At 26.5% G+C, this 21,517-nt stretch overlaps 1 pseudogene; it reads left to right on the plus strand.

Moving 5' to 3' along the window:
- Nucleotides 1-1,426: 1,426 nt before the first annotated feature.
- Nucleotides 1,427-21,176, plus strand: LOC113372588 (annotated as a pseudogene).
- Nucleotides 21,177-21,517: the final 341 nt, after the last annotated feature.

Here is a 21,517-nt window from a genome sequence, read left to right on the forward strand (position 1 = left end):
CAAAATATATCTTGAAGTATCTATTATTTAACAAAATTTACAAAAGGTTAAAATATTTTATATGGTAGAAGATATTTAGATTTTTCTCAAACAAGTCCATCAGGCTTGTACACTAATAACAGTTCTGCCTAAAACTAGTAGGAGAGTCCATCACAAATATATATATATATATATATATATATATATATATGTATATATTTATTTATACATACGTATTTTAAAATAATAATACAATTGCCCCTATAATTATATTCCATTTGCATAATTAATTATATAAATAACTACATTAACTAATTTTTTTTTCAAAATTGTTTTAGGCTTACCAATGGCCCCACTATTAAAGCTCTCTCTTATTAGTACATACAAAACACTTATTCATGAATATTTATTTAAAAAAAATTATTTCATTTTACAGCAATATATTATAAATTATAAAAACCAGCCACGCTTTTCTGTTGCTTTTATTGAATTTTATTGGATTGATATTTTAATTCAAATTTGTTAAAAAAAAATTCTTTAAATTTATATTAATACAACAATAAATAAAAATAACAAATTAATATAATACATGTTATATTGTATATATATTTATTTTTATATATACTCTTTTCCAGCACCCAAACTAATCTTATACTAACTCATTCAGAAAACATTTACTCTAATTAGAATTTCATCACTATTATAATTATTTTATTATATGTTAAAATATGTATATAATCGACTTAATTTATATATATATATATATATATATATATATAAATTATGAAAATCATGCAAAACCTTCTATACATACTTGTTTCCAGCTCTCTCACAAATAACAGACTCTTATATGAATTAATTCACAATATAATTCACACTATAAATTACACAAATAAATTGTCATATTCACAATATAAATTGTCTTCTAAACAACTTAATACATAATATAAAAAAAATTATACATACTCATATCCAGCTCTCTCACTAATAACAGCCTCTTACACAAATTGAAAAAATATTTATTTTAATTTAAATTGCATTAATAATATATTTAATTATTCTTGTTATAATTATAATTATAATTGTTTTTCTATATATAACAAGCAATTTGATAACAACATGCGTTCAAAAACAATATATCATTATACCACTAATATGCTGCACCTAACTATACACATAAAAATGTACACCAAAACCATAATGTTCAAAAAAAAATTTTTTTTCTGAAATATTTTTTTTATCATCTTTTACCCCTACCAGCGCCCGCACTATCACCTGTCCCTCATACAAAACGCGCAAGAGTAGTACGCGCTCACCCACACAAACAAACTTTGTGTATACATATTTGTGGAATTTAAATTTGTATTTGTATTTCCTCGACTTCGACATTTTCGCATTAATAAAATGCCCTATGCACAGACTGTATGACTCAGTATTTAGTAAACAGCAGACGAATAAACATATATTTATACTGGAAATTAAATAGTATTGTACTTAAATTAGTAGTAAAGTATTTTTAGTGTACGTACGTGTGTAGTAAAAGTTTTTAAGAATAAGTGTTTGTGTGAATTTTGGACGAAATGACGAACAACGATAGTATATGTAAGTTGTAAATTATTTTGGGTAGTTGTGTATAATTTTAGTATAACTCGTGTTTTTTTCTAGTATAACTCTTGTAAGTTTCAAACGGGATATCTGGGGTTGACGGTGTTTTTGGGAGATTTGTGCTAAATTAAATTGTCTTTAAGTTTGTTTAATATCATAGGGACCTACAGCAACTCGGTATACTTCAAAATAAGCATTGAATGTCAAATGCATAATGTGAAGGTTCAAATTTGTGTATTTATTTAGTATTGCGTTTGTAATTTGTAAAGTATTGGTTTGGTATTAATATAATGTTAGACAATTTTGTTCAGAATTCAATTGTATTTAATTTTGTCTAATATCATAATGACCTACAGCAACTCGGTATACTTTAAAATCGACATTGAAGTCAAATTCTCAAGTTCAGGGTTCAAATATGTGCATTTTTTTTTTTTCTAGATGTAGTATGCAAAGTATTGGTTTGGTGTTAATAGGATATTAGACAAGTTTGGCAAAATTTTCGTTAAGTTTGTCTAATATTATAAAGCCGCACAGCAACTCCTTATACTCTAAAATTAACATTGAAAGCCAAATTCTCAAGTTTTGGGTTCAAATTTGTAATTTTAAGTGCATTTTCTGACCATTGCTTATAGGTCGTAAACTATTGATTTAATTTGAATATAATCTTAGACGATTTTGTTTAAAATTAAATAATATTAAAGTTTGTCTAATATTGTTATGACCTACAGCAACTCGGTATACTTTAAAATCGAAATCAATATCGATTAGTCAAAATCACGAGTGCTCTGTGATTTTGTTTAGTATTTGTGCTGTAATTTTAAAACAATTTTTCTAATGTCTAAAATGTGTACAGCGAATTTATTTATAATTAAATGATCAATAGGTTTGTCTAATATGATAAAACACTACAGCAACTCGGTATACTTTTAAATCGATATCGAATATTAACTGTATAGTTTAATCATAAATTCTCGAATAATGTGTGTTTTAGTTTACTGTTTGTTGTGTAACTTCAAAAATATTCATGCAATTCCTAAACAGTCTTTGGCAAATCTGTTTATAATTGAATATTGCTTAATTTCGTCTAACATTATAATAACCTACAACAACTAGTTATACCATTAAATCGATATCGAATATTAATCGTATGGTTTAAACATAAATACTCGAATAATGTATGTTTTTGTTTACTGTTTGGTTTGTAACTCCAAAAATATTCATGCAATTCCTAAACAGTCTTTGGCAAATTTGTTTATAATTAAACAATCTTCAATTTTGTCAAATATTATAATAACCTACAGCAACTCGGTATACTTTACAATCGTCATTGAAATAAAAAATACTACTAATCACAATAAACTATTAATTTAATAACCACAAATGATTCAATAAATATTCTTTTTAATACTTAATTTTTTTGCAAGTTGTGTTCTCTAGAACAAATCTGTATACTTTAAAAACTCAGTATTTAATTTTAATCATAAATAAATATTCCATGATCGATTTGTCTCGGGAAAACCGATATTCAAAACATGTTTCATTCACAGCTCTAATTGTGGGATTTCTTCGAAAATTTTACACATCACTATTTTAAGAGAACTTTTTGACGTAATAATAAATCTTACTCATATAATGAAATAGTATTTACAGTATGAAATGGTAATTATTAATAATTATATAAGACTAATCAATATTGATATCGATTAAAACCAAAGTAATTATATAAAAAACTAAGTAATAATTTTTATTTTAAATAAAATCTGTTAAATTAAATTAAATTTAAAATAAGTCATAAGTTTCTAAAAAGCCAAAGAGTAATTATATAAAAAGCTAACCAATAATTTTTAATTTAAATAAAATCTGTTAATTAAAATTTAATTTAAAATAAGTTATAAGTTTCTTAAAGCCAAAGTAATTATATAAAAAACCAAGGAATAATTTTTAATTTAAATAAAATCTGTTAAATAAAATCTAATTTAAAATAAGTTAGAAGTTTCTAAAAGCCAAAGTAATTATATAAAAGACCAAGTACAAATTTCTAATTTAAATAAAATCTGTAAAATAAAATCTAATTTGAAATAAGTTAAAAGTTTATAAAAGCCAAAGCAATGATATAAAAAGCCAAATAATAATTTTTAATTTACATAAAATCTGTAAAACAAAATCTAATTTAAAATAAGTTATAAGTTTCTAAAAGCCTAAGTAATTATATAAAAAGCCAAGTAATAATTTTTAATTTAAATAAAACCTGATAAATAAAATTTAAAATAAAATAAGCTACAAGTTTCTAAAAGCCAATGTAATTATATGAAAAGCCAAGTAATAATTTTTAATTTGAATAAAATCTGTAAAACAAAATCTAATTTAAAATAAGTTACAAGTTTCTAAAAGCCAAAGAGTAATTATATAAAAAGCCAAGTACAAATTTTTAATTTAAATAAAATCTGTTAAATAAAATTTAATTTGAAATAAGTTATAAGTTTCTTAAAGCCAAAGTAATTATATGAAAAGCTAACCAATAATTTTTAATTTAAATGAAATCTGTTAAATAAAATTTAATTTAAAATAAGTTATAAGTTTATAAAAGCCAAAGCAATTATATAAAAAGCCAAGTACAAATTTTTAATTTAAATAAAATCTGTAAAATAAAATCTAATTTACAATAAGTTATAAGTTTCCTTAAATTTTTGAGTACTCTGAATTGATATAAGATTTGCTTTGTTATTTTTTGTTATAAATTTGTTTTATCCTAATCGAGTTTTGAAGTACAAAATCTAAAACATATATTCTAGGGTTTTTTTACAACTAGAATCCTTTATAAATCTAATGAGAATCAAACTTAAAATAAGAAAATAACTTTTAAATATGCACTGAATTTTTTTTTCATTTTTAAGTATGTATATATATATATATATATATATATATATATATATATATAATTTCTTTATAAATTTTTCAATGATTCACGAGTAATAAATCTTTAAGGTTATTTTTTTATTATAACCTTGTTTGATTTGAATGCTTCGATTCATTCACAAATATATATATATATATATATACAAATGCATATTTATGTATATATATATATATATATATATAAAATTGTTAAGAAATCTGTTAGTATGAAATGAAAGTTAACTTCATGAAACAATGACCATTGCTTGTTTAAAAATTGATATATAAATATATAAATATTAATGTATATATATATATATATATATATATATATATAATTAGCTTTGATGACTTAAGTAAAGTGATATCTGTAACAGATATTTCAAATGTGCAAACATTACATAAGAAAATTATATATATAATAGATGACAGTATGATTGATTAATATAATTTCCCTAAAAAGATTAATTTAGATTTCTGACACGAATCTTGTTAGAATTTTAGGGGGTATCGATATAAATCTTATAGGAAAAAGTATAAAGGAAAATTGCAATATTTTATTTAATATATAAAATAAATTATTTTTTATAAATTGCATTAATTTTTGTTGCATTTTATTTACAAAGACTCAAAAAAGCAAAAAATTATCTTCAGACAGTTGTCTCAAGAAACAATACTCTGGCCTTGACCTCAAAAATAACAAATATACATTTATATATATATATATATATATATATATATATATATATATATATATTTGTATGAATGATTTCCATTTCGCACAATTGTCACGTTTAAAGTATGAGTCACTCGAAACGAATATTAATGTCGGGTCAACAACACTAAATGACGACAGTTTCTGGGTATACCGAGATGTTGTAGAGCATTTTGTTCTTAGTAGAATTTATTGGAAATTGAATTTTGTACGTTTTACTCATACACACCATTTATACTAATCAGATGGTTTGGGAGATATAAACAATATAACCGGCAAGTCTACTTGGGTAATACCAGGATTAATGTGCTACTTCAAGTGCAAAAATAAAATATATAGGGATGTTATAGGGATGTATAGTGTTAGACAATATTATATATAATTTAATTTTCTACAAATTTGCCAAATATTTCATTAACTTTAAACCAACTGTTTAGAAGTTACACAAGATCGTAAACAAATGCACAAATATTTTGCAACTTCACTGTCAATATACTTAGATAATACTATACGCCCGACATATAATAGGTTGTCAAATATCTCCCTTCCGCCTTTTTGTATTATAAACCAAGAGCAAAAAAGCGGAAGGGAGATATTTGACAACCTATTATATCAAGATTCAAAGACTATTTTGAAGTATACCGAGTTGCTGTAGGGCATGTTTATGTTAGAAAAACTTTTAGGCTATTGTATTTTAAATATTTGAGTCTTATACACAATTTATATAAAACATATAGTTTGGAAGATATGAACGATATAAACAATAGGTCCACTTTTTGAGACCTTGCCATTATTATACTAGTTTTAGTGCGAATTTAAAGTATACACAGTTGTTGTAGGGATATATAATATTAAGCAATATTATAGATAATTTAATTTTCTACAAATTTGCTGAATATTTTATTAACATTAAATTGTTAAAAAGTTACAAGAGATATCATAAACAAATGCACAACTATTAATATAGATAAAACTTTACGTCCGGGATAAATCAAGATTTAATGTCGATTTTGAAGTACACAGAGTTGCTGTAGGTTATTTTTGTATTAGAAAAACATACAGATAATTTAATTTTAAATATTTGAATCTCATACATCATTTGTATTAAACGAATAGTTTAGCAGTTATAAACTAAAATCTTATCAAAAACATTTTTCCAACTACCGGATTTTAAATTTTCAATATCGGTCCATAATTTTTGGAAAAATCGTTGTTCAAAGTCTTAGTTCCTTCTTGAAGATAATAAAATTAAGTTTAATATTTAGTATAAAACAAAAAAGTTTTTTTCTGATGTTAATATTGACATTTTATTGAAGATTGACTGCCGGTCGTCCAAGGTTTTGTACAAGTTGAACTGGATGTTGTCTTAAGAGGAAAAAACTATTCGGAGTCAATAAAAAGTCAATAATTAATTCATAAAAATGTAAATAGATTTTATCTAACACGACGAAGGTCAGACGACTTTTTTATTATTATTAGGAAGAAACGTTGCATAATGGTAAAAAATATATTTATATATATATATATATATATATATATATATATATATATATATATATATATATATATATATCAAGTTTTATTGAGCAAAGTGCATGATATAATTAATTACTTGGGTGCTGTTGTACTCTATTATAAAAATTAAATTTATAAATAACTAGAAAAAAATAATATAATAAATGCAAATCATTCAACAAAAGTTGCGTTATTTGCATTATTAATTAGATAAATTAAATCATTACTAAGTAAATAAATTAGCGTAAATATTTACCATCTAACATATACGACTACGATGTATTGGTTTACATTTTTGTTTAATCAAGTATTTTCAATTGCAATTTAAAAGTATACCAAGTTGCTATAGGGATTTGTAATATTAGACAATATTGAAGATTATTCAGTTTTGTAAAAATTTGCTAAATATTTTTATTATCTATTTTTAAGTATACCAAGTTGCTGTAGGTTATTATGATGTTAGACAATATTAAAGATTATTAAATTTTGTACAAATTTGCCATATATTATACTTAAATTGAATGAAAAGTGTCAAAGTTACAAGTGATTTTATAAATACATGTTCAACTCAAGTTATTAACTCAAGCACTAAAAACGAAATTTTTTTGAATTTTCGAGCTCGATTTTTAAGTATATCAAGTTGCTGTAGGGTATTATGATATTAGGCACTTTTAAAGATTATCCAATTTTGTATAAATTTGCCAAATATTTTATTTGAATTCATTAAACAGTATTAAAGTTACAAAAGATATTGTAAATAAATGCAGTAGCAACTGGAATCCAATCAAGCATTGATTTTAATTTTGAGCTCAAATTTCATGTATACCGAGTTGCTGTAGAGCATCATAATATTAGACATATTTACAGATTGCTAATATTATCTAAATTAAATAAATATTATAAAAGTTACAGGAGATATTATGAATAAATACACTAACAAGCTCCCAACTGTAGCACTATAGAAAGACTTTTTTTACCAAATTTCGAGCTCGAATTTGAAGTATAATGAGTTGTTTTAGGGCATTAGGATATTAAACAATATTAAAGAATATTCAATTTAGTACAAATTTGCTTAATATTATATTTATATAAAGTATATAGTACTCGAGTTACATCCGATTTACCAAATAAATAAACCGCCAAATTATCAACATTGGCACTACAAAAACTTTTTGTTTCCAATTTTCTAATTGATTTTAAAGCATTCTGAGTTGATTTAGGGTATTATTGTATAAATTTCTTGAATGATTCATTAAATATTGTCTAACGGTTTAAAAGTCACAAAATGTTTGATACTTAAATTCAACGTAACAAAATTTTTTACTATTATTTTTGAAATGAACCGTTGAAAATCTCCATATAGTTTACCTAGAGTCCATATGTCTGATAAACAATGTTTTATATTTATTACATATCATCTACAATTTTATGGCACAATTGACATGATGTTTTTTTTCAAGTGTTCATCGTTTTCTAATTAGAATTTAATGGGCGATTGTGACCGCACGTGTTTCTAACAAGATTCTTATATGAATGCAACGATGAAGAGTATTTTGTTGTCATCGACAGTAATAAAATAAATATAGAAATATTCAAAAAAAATATTAAAAAATAATAATAAAACATAAAACGTAGTAATGTGAAATACTATTTAATTCTTATCAGTCAGTCATGTCTTCCTATGATTCTTAAGTGATTCCAATAAGATTCCATTAAGTATTCATGTAATGTATCTCACTAGAATTGTGTAATATTGCCTCATACTCTCAACGAACAAAATTAACATAATTCTTGACCTACTCAATATTGAGAATCAAAAGTGAATAATTGGGAATGATTTTATTGAGACCCTCTGTACTATTAATAGATCAACATTTATATATAGTATCTCCAGTAACTCGACATACTTGAAAATATTAATTAATTTTTAGCAAGAGAATTTACTATCAGAATATTATAAATTTTAGACAAAACTATTTTTCTTATTGAGTACCAGCAAAATTTGTATGAAGTCAATTTAATTATATATATATATATATATATATATATATATATAATTTATAAACAACAAATAAAATCAAAAATTCAAAAAAAAAAATAATATATCCACAAAAAATGTTTTGGTTTATAAGACAAAATTTAATGGGCTTTTGAAAAGCTTTTCAGGACGCGCCGTTTGCAATATAGTGATAAAATTTGTACAACTAATACTTAAAAATATCTACTATAACATCGAATTTTAAAATCATTCAAATCTTTTATCAAACAAAAGAAATTTACAATTTTATGGATAAAGTACACTAATAACAAGCATCAAAAAATTATTCATGATGAGAAAAAAATTAATGGGTTTGTGAAAAGCTCTTCAGGACATACCGTTCGCAATATTGTCATACAATTTGCATATCTAATACTTCAAATTGTCTACTATAATATGAAATTTTGAAATCACTTAAATATTTCACCAAACAAAAGAAATTTATAATTTTGTGAAAAAAGGACACTAATAACAAGCATCAAAAAAATATCTATGAGTCTGGGGTTATTAGAAAAAATTTAATGGATTCTTGGAAAGCTCTTCAGGACGTACCGTTTGCAATATAGTCATCAAATTTGCACGTCTAATACTTCAGAATGTCTACTATGACATAAAATTCTAAAATTACTTAAATCTTCTACCAAACAAAAGAAATTTACAATTTTATGGATAAAGTACACTAATAACAAGCGTCAAAAAATTATTCATGAGTCTTGGGTTATTATAAAAAATTCAATGGGTTTTTGGAAAGCTCTTCAGGACGTACCGTTTGCAATATAGTCATAAAATTTGTACACCTAATACTTAAAAATGTCTACTATGACATCAAATTTTAAAATTACTTAAATCTTTTACCAAACAATAGAAAATTACAGTTTTATAGGTGAAGTGCAAATCAAAAATTATTCATAAGTCTTGGGATATTGACAAAATTTAATGGGTTTTTGAAAAGCTCTTCAGGACGTACCGTTTGCAATATAGTCATCAAATTTGCACGTCTAATACTTCAGAATGTCTACTATAACATCAAATTTTAAAATTACTTAAGTTTTTCATACAACAAAAGAAATTCACAAGTTTGTGGATAAAGTACATTAATAACAAGCATCAGAAAATTATTCATGATGAGAAAAAATTTAATGGGTTTTTGAAAAGCTCTTCAGGACGTACCGTTTGCAATATAGTCATAAAATTTGCACATCTAATACTTCAAAATGTCTACTATAATATCAAATTTTAAAATTACTTAAATCTTTTCCCAACACAAAAAATTTACAATCTTATAACAAAAGTACAAAACAACAAATATTCATGAGTCTTGGGTTATTAGAAAAAATTTAATGGAATTTTGGAAAGCTCTTCAGGACGTACCGTTCGCAATATAATGATAAATTTTGTACAACTAATACTTCAAAATGTATACTGTAATACAAATTTTAAAATTACTTAAATCTTTTACCCAACAAAAAAAATTACAAATTTGTGAATAAAGTACACTAATAACAAGCAACAAAAAATTATTCATGAGCTTTGGATTATTAGAATAAATTCAATGGGATTTTGGAAAGCTCTTCAGGACGTACCGTTTGTAATATAGTCATAAAATTTGTACACGTAATACCTAAAAATGTCTACTATAACATGAAATTTTAAAATTATTTAAAACTTTTACCCAACGATAGAAAATTACAATTTTAATGCTGAAGTATACTAATATTACGAATTAATTCACGAGTTAAACTTTTCTCCTTTATACAAATTTGGATTTTTGAAAAGCTCTTCAGGACGTACCGTTTGCAATATAGTCATAAAATTTGTACACGTAATACTTTAGAATATTTACTATACCAACAAATTTTAAAATTACTTAAATCTTTTAACCAACAAAAGAAATTTACAATTTTATAGATGAAGTACACCAATAACAAGCGTCAAAAAGTTATTCATGAGTCTTGGGTTATTAGAAAAAAATTAACGGCACTTTGAAAAGCTCTTCAGGACGTACGGTTTGCAATATAGTCATAAAATATGCACACCTAATACTTAAAAATGCATACTATAATACCAAATTTTAAAACTTCTTAAATCTTTAACCCGACTCAAAAAAATTAAAATTTTATAACAAAAGTACACTAATAATATGCATTATTCTTGAGTTAAATTTTCTGCAAAAAAATTAACTTGCAAAAAACATTCCGCAAATTTTACGTAACCTGTCTATTATTATGCTCAATATAAATCTGCGTAATAGTAGAAAAAAGTTGCATTTATAAAATTATAAACAGAAAACAGAAAATTGTCGCGTTAGAAACTAGACTAACCGGATAGGAGGAAATTTATATGACTTGCGTATTCGTATTAGATTCTTATAAGAACGTATGCGGGTCGCTCTTATTTTCTTATTAGATTGCAACAAATCCAGACACCAGTGAAAGAAAAGATATATAAAATTATCTATTATATTATTAATTTTTTTTTAGTTCTTGCCGAGATGATGTCCAATATGACGGAATTGCCCAAGATCAAATTGGGTGACTTTGTTCTCCAATTTGAATTGGATGAGCCAAATGAAAAAGTGGCAGAAATCGCCCGGAAAGAACTCCGGGAAAATCCGGACAGAAAACGAGAAGCCATTGAGGAGCTTAAAGCTCTTTTAAAGGAGGAAAAAGATTTGCATTGTCCTTTGGATAATGAACAATGGCTTGTGAGATTTTTGAGGCCTTGCAAATTTTATCCTGAGAGTGCCAGGGATATGGTAAGGATAAAAGATTTATTTTATTTATTCTAAAATTTGTACAAAAATTTCGTTAATTTCTGATATGTCTAACTTATTTTTTTGGTATGTCGGAAGTTTTTATTTCAATCAAAACTTTTATATAACTGATAACTATTTTATGGTGAACGGATTGAATTACATGACATGTGCATGCTTTTATTAGATATGAAATAATTATAATAATTGATATAAATATATTACGTACATCTGGTTGACATGCAATTACTGTCATTTATATATGTATATATATATATATATATATATATATATATATATAATTGTATTATTATACGGATAAAAATGCACTTTCGATTTAACATGCTTATGAATAATTTATTTTACTCGGTTTTATATGTGAAAAGATCTTAAAGTTTCATAAAATTTTGTATGAACAAAAATTTTTCTAAGTATGACATAACGTAGATAATTTAGTCTAATTTCCTGTAGTTTAAACAAAATTTGATACTTTCTTGGAAAATTTTTCAACATGGACTAAAGTTTAAAAATTCGTATCATGATTACGTAAAACATTTCTGTTCAGCTTTAAGACAATTAAAATCCTAATTTTTTATAAAATGTTATATAAACAAAAATATTTTTAAATACTACATAATTTACATAATTTAATCTAATTTCATGTCGTTTTTACAAAATTCGATACTTTCTCAGAAAATTTGTACCATAACATTTCTGTTTAGCATTAAGTCAATTAAAATCTTGATTTTTTATAAAATTGTATATGAACAAAAATATTTCTAAGTATGACATAATTTATATAATTTAATCTAATTTCAGTTCATTTAAATAAAATTCTATATTTTCTCAGAAAATTTTTCAAAATCGACTAAATTATCAAATCAAATCGACTACAGGTATTTACAAATATTCAATTTGTACTATAATTAGATTTTTAAAAAATTTTATACTAAAAATATTTAGTTTATTAAATTACTGTATGCATAAATTAGTTTTAGTGAAAGTTTCTATTTAAAATACATATTTATTTATAAAAAACCATTTGACCGTGAACAAAGTTGTCTTTGTCATTGAATTGAAGATTTATTCATCTATTTCTTCCAGATAAAAATAAAATATTCGCATAATTAGATTAATTGAATAAATTTTCCGCAAACGTGAGTTTTAACAATATTTTTTACACTTCCCATATATAAATATATAAATTATTCCATTGCGGTATTTTTTACACAATTTTTACACATTTATAAATGTCAATCTGATATAAAACAGATGAAAAAGGTTAAGATAATTATTATATATTTTATTTGTATAAAATTTATGAGTAAATTATTTCATTTTGTACAAATTTGTCGAATATTTTTTAACTGTAAATAATAAACATACGATATATAGTAAATAAATGCGAATTAGCTTAATTTAATTTTCTACTTTCAAATGTGATTTTAGAGTACTCTGAGTAGATTTATAATACTATGATATTAAAGAATTTAACAGATTATATAATTTCCAACAAATTTGCTAAATATTTTATTATTCTCAATCTAATCGTATAGAAGTTATAGTAAATTCAATAGTTAAATGGACAGATATTTTGAAATCGGTGCAAGATGCAATTTGCGTTTGATTTTAGGCATGTATATGTATGTCAAAATGAAAGTGCATTTATATCAGAAATATATACATATATATATATATATATATATATATATATATCTTTGTACTTACGAAACAAGTCTAACTAGAAATATGTACACATAAGTATTACGCAGTCAAAACTAAATGATAAGAAATCCGTTTTTTATTTAAAAAAATTATTAAAGTCTACATAATAAATAACAAATTATATTTTTTGACAATTTCAAACTATTCTTTAAAATTTTGTAACACCATACTGTTGTACAACAATTTGTTATAATTTAAAATTGCATTTGAAAATGTGTTTAGGAATAACAATAACTTTTAAACTAATATTCCAATATATATGACATATATAGTAATATTTACGAAATTAAATAAGTTGCAATATTGTCTAACATATTAAGGACCTACAGCTATTCGGTATACTTTAAAATCGCTTTCAATTACTTCTAAAGCTTTTGTGCATTTCTTAAATCTCTTGTAACTTTTAAATTGTTTATGCTATGTCAATGAAATATGCTAAAAATTGTTCAAAATTGAATTATCTTAAATATTTTCTAATATCATAATGCCCTAAATTTACTAAATATACTCCAAAATCAATTTGATAATACACGTTTAATCTAATCGCACTAAATTTTCATTTATCTTTACAAGGAGACGTAAGTTTTGATCGCAGATCAAAAATTCTGAAGGACATTTATTTATAATATCTTCTGTAACTTTTTATCTGTTTGTTTTATTTAAATGAAATATTTGGCAAAATTGATTTATTTATAACATTGTCTAACATCTCTACAGCAACTCGATATACTTTAAATTTGTAATTGAAACGTTATCATATATTTTAAGGGTATTTTTATTTGTCAAAAATAGACGTTAAATTTTGTTATATATGAAAAATATATTAAGTTTTTGATAAATTTGCGTCATAGAAATTTTGAACAATCATTCTGGCGTCACAATTAAAGTTTTTTTAACATTTTTTGTCTTTGTCCGAATAAAATTGTATAATTAAATTATGACGTTGATTTGACACTAAAACCTGTTTTTGTTCGACGATAATTTGAATGAAAAAGTTGAATTTTATTATATATATATATATATATATATATATATAATTATTTATTAGACAAATGGCTAGACGAAGGTAATTGATTAAATAATAAAATGTATTTTCGATAGAAAAATACTGAAATTCTATTGAAAATTTTGTTTAGTAGAGTTTAATTCAGTTTTATTAGTAAGTTCAAGCAATAGTTGTTTTTTTGTTTATAGAACTACCGGTTTAAAGTAATAAAATTTTCTACCTATTCTTCATATTAAATTTGACTTCTATTATTTTTTACTATTTTTATATTTTTTCAGATTAAAAGATACTACAGTTTTAAAGTAAAACATGCCACGTCTACGATGGACTAATTCCAAGTGGTGAAAAAAATGTTTTCCAACAAAATATCCTGACAGTTTTTCCAAATAGAGATCAATTGGGAAGAAGGATATTGCTTTTGGAACTTGGAAGTAAGTAGAAGAAAAATAATCAAAATGAAAACTAACAGATTTACTAGATTTTTTTTTTAAAGTTGTGTGTTTGTTTTGAAGTATGATGATAATCTTGAATTTTTGAAGGATTTTGTATGGACAAAAATATTTTTAAGTATAACAAAATTTAGATCATTTTATCTAATATTACGTCGTGTTAACAAAATTTAATACTTTTTAATAAAATTTTTATAATAATTAATTATTAAGGCGCACTCCATATGCAAATTTGCTCACTTGTCTTTATCTTTAGAACGGGCTAGGGTATGATGTTCTAGTGTTGCAGGCATCTTAATATGCACGCAATCAACATCCTACAACAATCCCAAATCGATATCTTCATTGCTTCTCGAGATATCCTACGGAGCAATTGCAATTTGGCGCACTTCATATGCAAATTTGCTCACTTGTCTTTATCTTTAGAACGGGCTAGGGTATGATGTTCTAGTGTTGCAGGCATCTTAATATGCACGCAATCAACATCCTACAACAATCCCAAATCGATATCTTCATTGCTTCCTGAGATATTCTACGGAGCAATCGAACTGAGGCGCACTCCATATGCAAATTTGCTCACTTGTCTTTATCTTTAGAACGGGCTAGGGTATGATGTTCTAGTGTTGCAGACATATAAAGCTGCACCCAATCAACATCCTACAACAATCCCAAATCGATATCTTCATTGCTTCCTGAGATATTCTACGGAGCAATCGAACTGAGGCGCACTCCATATGCAAATTTGCTCACTTGTCTTTATCTTTAGAACGGGCTAGGGTATGATGTTCTAGTGTTGCAGACATATAAAGCTGCACCCAATCAACATCCTACAACAATCCCAAATCGATATCTTCATTGCTTCCTGAGATATTCTACGGAGCAATCGAACTGAGGCGCACTCCATATGCAAATTTGCTCACTTGTCTTTATCTTTAGAACGGGCTAGGGTATGATGTTCTAGTGTTGCAGGCATCTTAATATGCACGCAATCAACATCTTACAACAATTCCAAATCGATATCTTCATTGCTTCTCGAGATCCTACGGAGCAATTGCAATTTGGCGCACTTCATATGCAATTTGCTCACTTGTCTTTATCTTTAGAACGGGCTAGGGTATGATGTTCTAGTGTTGCAGGCATCTTAATATGCACGCAATCAACATCCTACAACAATCCCAAATCGATATCTTCATTGCTTCCTGAGATATTCTACGGAGCAATCGAACTGAGGCGCACTCCATATGCAAATTTGCTCACTTGTCTTTATCTTTAGAACGGGCTAGGGTATGATGTTCTAGTGTTGCAGACATATAAAGCTGCACCCAATCAACATCCTACAACAATCCCAAATCGATATCTTCATTGCTTCTCGAGATATTCTACGGAGCAATCGAATTGAGGCGCACTCCATATGCAAATTTGCTCACTTGTCTTTATCTTTAGAACGGGCTAGGGTATGATGTTCTAGTGTTGCAGGCATCTTAATATGCACGCAATCAACATCCTACAACAATCCCAAATCGATATCTTCATTGCTTCTCGAGATATTCTACGGAGCAATCGAATTGAGGCGCACTCCATATGCAAATTTGCTCACTTGTCTTTATCTTTAGAACGGGCTAGGGTATGATGTTCTAGTGTTGCAGGCATCTTAATATGCACGCAATCAACATCCTACAACAATCCCAAATCGATATCTTCATTTCTTCTCGAGATATTCTACGGAGCAATTGCAATTGAGGCGCACTTTGTATGCAAATTGCTCACTTGTCTTTATCTTTAGAACGGGCTAGGGTAAGATGTTCTAGTGTTGCAGGCATCTTAATATGCACGCAATCAACATCCTACAACAATCCCAAATCGATATCTTCATTGCTTCTCGAGATATTCTACGGAGCATTCGAATTGAGGCGCACTCCATATGCAAATTTGCTCACTTGTCTTTATCTTTAGAACGGGCTAGGGTAAGATGTTCTAGTGTTGCAGGCATCTTAATATGCACGCAATCAACATCCTACAACAATCCCAAATCGATATCTTCAATGCTTCTCGAGATATTCTACGGAGCAATCGAATTGAGGCGCACTCCATATGCAAATTTGCTCACTTGTCTTTATCTTTAGAACGGGCTAGGGTATGATGTTCTAGTGTTGCAGACATATAAAGCTGCACCCAATCAACATCCTACAACAATCCCAAATCGATATCTTCATTGCTTCTCGAGATATCCTACGGAGCAATTGCAATTTGGCGCACTTCATATGCAATTTGCTCACTTGTCTTTATCTTTAGAACGGGCTAGGGTATGATGTTCTAGTGTTGCAGGCATCTTAATATGCACGCAATCAACATCCTACAACAATCCCAAATCGATATCTTCACCAAAAACGCAAAACAAATTATTGCTTCACCATGATCTTCCACCATTTTATATCATCTTCAGGAACAAAATTAGTCTTGTCCAGTAAATTTTAAAAACATTTTAGAAACAACCTTCAAAACAATACTGCCATCACAATTTTTATTCAAATTATATATCTAATCTAATAGTTCTACATCCAAAAACAAGTTCTAGCTTCATCATGATCTTCCAAAATTTACACTTTGTTTTTTTTTAGAAAAATGGAAGCACAACAAATGCAACTTAGATGAGGTCTTCAAAGGTGCAGTCATGTTTCTAGAAGCTGCAATGTTGGAACCCGAAACCCAAATTTGTGGTGCAGTTGTCATCTTCGACATGGACGGTTTGTCGATGCAACAAGTCTGGCAATTCACACCACCATTTGCTAAAAGGATAGTTGACTGGCTTCAGGTAAATAGACCAAGATTAAGGTAAATAGACTTACCTAAAAAAATCATGGTTACATTTATCTCTTTCCCTAGGATTCAGTTCCCCTTCGTATCAAGGGCATCCACATAGTGAACCAGCCCTACATCTTCAACATGGTGTTCCAGCTCTTCAAACCCTTCCTGAGGGACAAATTGAAGTCCAGGATTATTTTCCATGGTACTGATCGCAAATCTTTGCACCAGCACATTAGTGCCAAATGTCTACCAGATTGTTATGGTGGTCATTTGGATATACCAAGAGTTCGAGGAGAGGAATGGTATGAGCTGCTGGTTATGTGTGATCCTGAATTCAAAGGTAAGAGTGAAAAAAATTGGGTTTATCACTTTTTATCATCTATTAAATTGATCACTGAGCAAATTTGTTGGCTATTGTTCGAAGAACAAATCGGTCCTGCAGACAAGTTTTTGTTTGGATCTAGGAATATTTAAGGGACTTACTTTATTGATCTCAATTTCTGGTTTAAAATTACTGGTGAAACTGATGTATTATTTTGGTGACTTTGGTAAAATTTATATAATTAACTGATGTCTTGTCTTCGTGGCAATGGTGAAATTTATATATCTAGTTGAATTATTTTGCAATTTGACCAGCAAGAAAGTTTTTATTTATTTCATTTATTTATTTATTTTAAATATATAGCCTACAGATTTCTTCCAAAAGGACTCAAAAATATAATTATTTTACATTATGAATAACAATTAAAATATAAACAAAATTACAATATATATTATTAACATAAAATTACATATAATGCAGAATGTAACAATATTATTTATAAACAGAATAAGATGAAATAATGAGATATTTGAAAAGAAAATAAAAAGGTTAACTTGTGCATATGGAGATTATTTGATTAGGTCAAGTGTTTGTTATGAATATCTATTTCATTGGAAACATTAAAGGATAGTTGATTAAGAATAAGAGACAGATTTAGATCAGTATTTGAATTTGTGTCTAAATTATGTAATATTCAAGAAATTCACTTCGTTGGTCTCAATTTCTGGTTTGTAAATGATGATGAAACTTATCTTTTGCCTTGGTGACTTTGGATAAAATTTATTTATCTAGTTGAATTTTTTTACACTTTGACTAGTAAGAAAGTTCTTGTTTGGATCAAAATTTAAAGACACGTCTAAATTTAGCAATATTCCAAGAGTTGACTTTATTTCATTTGCCACAATTTCTGGTTCAAAATTGATGGTAAAACTGATATCTTGTCTTGGTGACTTTGGTAAAATTTATATATTCATTCGATTTATTGCATAGTTTGACCTGCAAGAAAGTTTTTGTTTGGATTAATTGTTAAAATCAAGTCTAAATTTAGGAATATTCCTGGAGTTCACTATATTTGCCACAATTTCTGGTTCAAAATTAGTGGTAAAACTGATGTTTTGTCTTGGTGACTTTGGGAAAATTTACTTATTTAGTGGAATTACTTTACTTCTTGACCAGCAAAAAAGTTTCTGTTTGGATCAGCATTTAAAGACATGTCAAAATTTAGGAATATTTAAGAAGATAACTTTTTTGTTAGCAATTTCTGATTTAAAATTGATGGTAAAGCTGGTCTCCTATCTTGGTGACTTTGGGTAAAATAATATATTCAGTAGAATTACTTTACATTTTGACCAGCAACAAAGTTTTGCTAGGGTCAATATTTGAAGTGATGTCCAAAATTTGAAAATATTTAAAAAACTCACTAGCATTTAGTTCAAATTTGGTAAATATCAGCACAATTAATCCAAAAAGCCAAGTCTTTGGCTATTGGCAAAAAACAACTTGGTTCAGCAAAAAGCATTCTTTTTGAATTAATATTTAAAATAGTGCCTATGTTTGCGAATATTTGCATACTTAAAGAAGTCAATATTAAATTGATTACACCAGTTGGTCAAGTTGTCAACAAACTTGGACAAAGTCCTGATGATTTTAAATAATCTAGAACATCGAAGACTTTAGTAATAATACTTGTCAAGATCTTTGGATTATATCAAACAATTTCGTTTAAATTGTTATGTGATTGTGTACACTTTGCAATAAAAAATTATTTCACCAGCTGTTGACAATTAGAAATCCATAAAAACACCCAAGTACATCTCAAAATATTAATCATATTGACCAGAAAGTTGAAAATTTAGCAAAACTGGGTCGCAAGATCTACAAACAAATGTTGACCAACAAAATCATCTAATAATCTACATAATAATTCACCATACTAACAAAATCCATCAGCACCATCAACTAATATAATTTACCACTTCTAATGATTGGAGATCAAGAAAACTTGGCCATCAACAAACATTCATAAAATCATCTAACAATTGCACATATCATCTAACAATCTACATAATCATTCACCTTATTGATCAAGTTTATCACCATTATCATCAAATTTGGAAATTTACCACAAATTTACCAATATTGTGTGATTTCAGCAATCAACTCCTACGGATACAACAAAAAGATTACAAAATGAATCTCGTGAAACTTTCAGGAGGTGTGGTAATTAATTAGACAAAAAATTAGTTTGTAAGGATAATTAGAAGTAAAACTTCTAGAGGCATCAATCAAGAACACAAATACTCTGTTGTAAACATCACTAGATGTGGAACTCGTTGCCTTAACTTGCCTTTTGATTATTTTGATAAGAAACTTCTGAGCATCACCAAAAATTAACATCACTTGACGCCAACGTGCTCCAGTGCAAAAATTTTGGAAACTGTTGGTTTTATCTCTATATAATGTTCTGGAGATTTTTAGATCATTCAACTCTAAATAAATCTTCCTTATACAATTTTTGGGTAAAACTTACCATTTTCGTGTTTTTGCCGAAAACGTAGAAAACCAGTGAATTTTTTTCCATATCGTTTTTGAGGTAGTAATGTACTTATATCTTCTAAACGCGTGATTGGATCACTAAACTGTATTCAGTGATCAGATAGCTAAAAAAATCTGGACAAACATGTTATACATCACTTTTATGCGAATTTTAACATTTGCATAAATTTTTGCATAAATTTGGCAAAAACCGGAATTCTTATATATAAATATTTTGAATCGTTTACAACTTTGAGGACAATTTTAGTAGAACTAATATCTTCTAAACTACTGGTTTTATCTCAAAACTGTATTTTGGGGACTTGTAGCTAACAAAATTTTAAACCAAGGCTTCTCATACCATTTTAGTGCAGAATTTACCATTTGCTAGATTTTTGCAAAAAGCTTCACGAAAAGAGTACATCCTCTTCCTATACTGTAAATAGCCTATAACGTTGAGGACAATATTGATAAAAGTGCTAATATCTTTCAAATGGTTCATTTTAACACAAAACTCTGTTTTACAGTTTTAAAGCTCATACAATTTTAAACAAAAGCTGTGAACACAGTTTTTATGTATATTACCATATTTATTGCCAAAAAATTATGCAAAGTGCAAGTTCCTTCATACATCTACAGTAGTTGCATCACATTAGAGACAAAATTTGAAAAAATTGATAAAACCTTCTATATGATAAAGCCTTAGCTTGGAAAAATCTTCTAAATAATTGAATTTAGCACAAAACCATATTTTACAGTTTTGTAGCCAATAAATTCTAAACAAAATCTCCATAAATCATTATTATCTAAAACTACTAGTTTTCACAAATTTTTGCCACACAGGCGTCAGCAAAATTAAAAAAAAAAATGCCTACTTAAAAATAAATATATTAGCAAAATTTAATTTTAATTAAAAATAGCAACAATAAATTTTAAATTATTTTATTCTAACATTCCAAATATGTTTAAAAAAATTGACAAAAAATGGTGATAATTATTAATATATAGATAAAATTAAATTTATGAATTTAATAAATATTTTATCAAATAAATATGTGTGTGTATGTGTATATATGTATATGTGTGTATGTGTGTTTAATTTTATTGAAAATTTGGTTATTTTGGATAAATTTTATATTATATTATTATATATTTTAATAATAAAAAAATGTGAAA

The sequence above is a fragment of the Ctenocephalides felis genome, unplaced genomic scaffold, assembly GCF_003426905.1.
Source record: "Ctenocephalides felis isolate EL2017-DRISC unplaced genomic scaffold, ASM342690v1 CF-g0.4_SCAFFOLD_01604, whole genome shotgun sequence".
NCBI classification, from domain to species: Eukaryota; Metazoa; Arthropoda; class Insecta; order Siphonaptera; family Pulicidae; genus Ctenocephalides; species Ctenocephalides felis.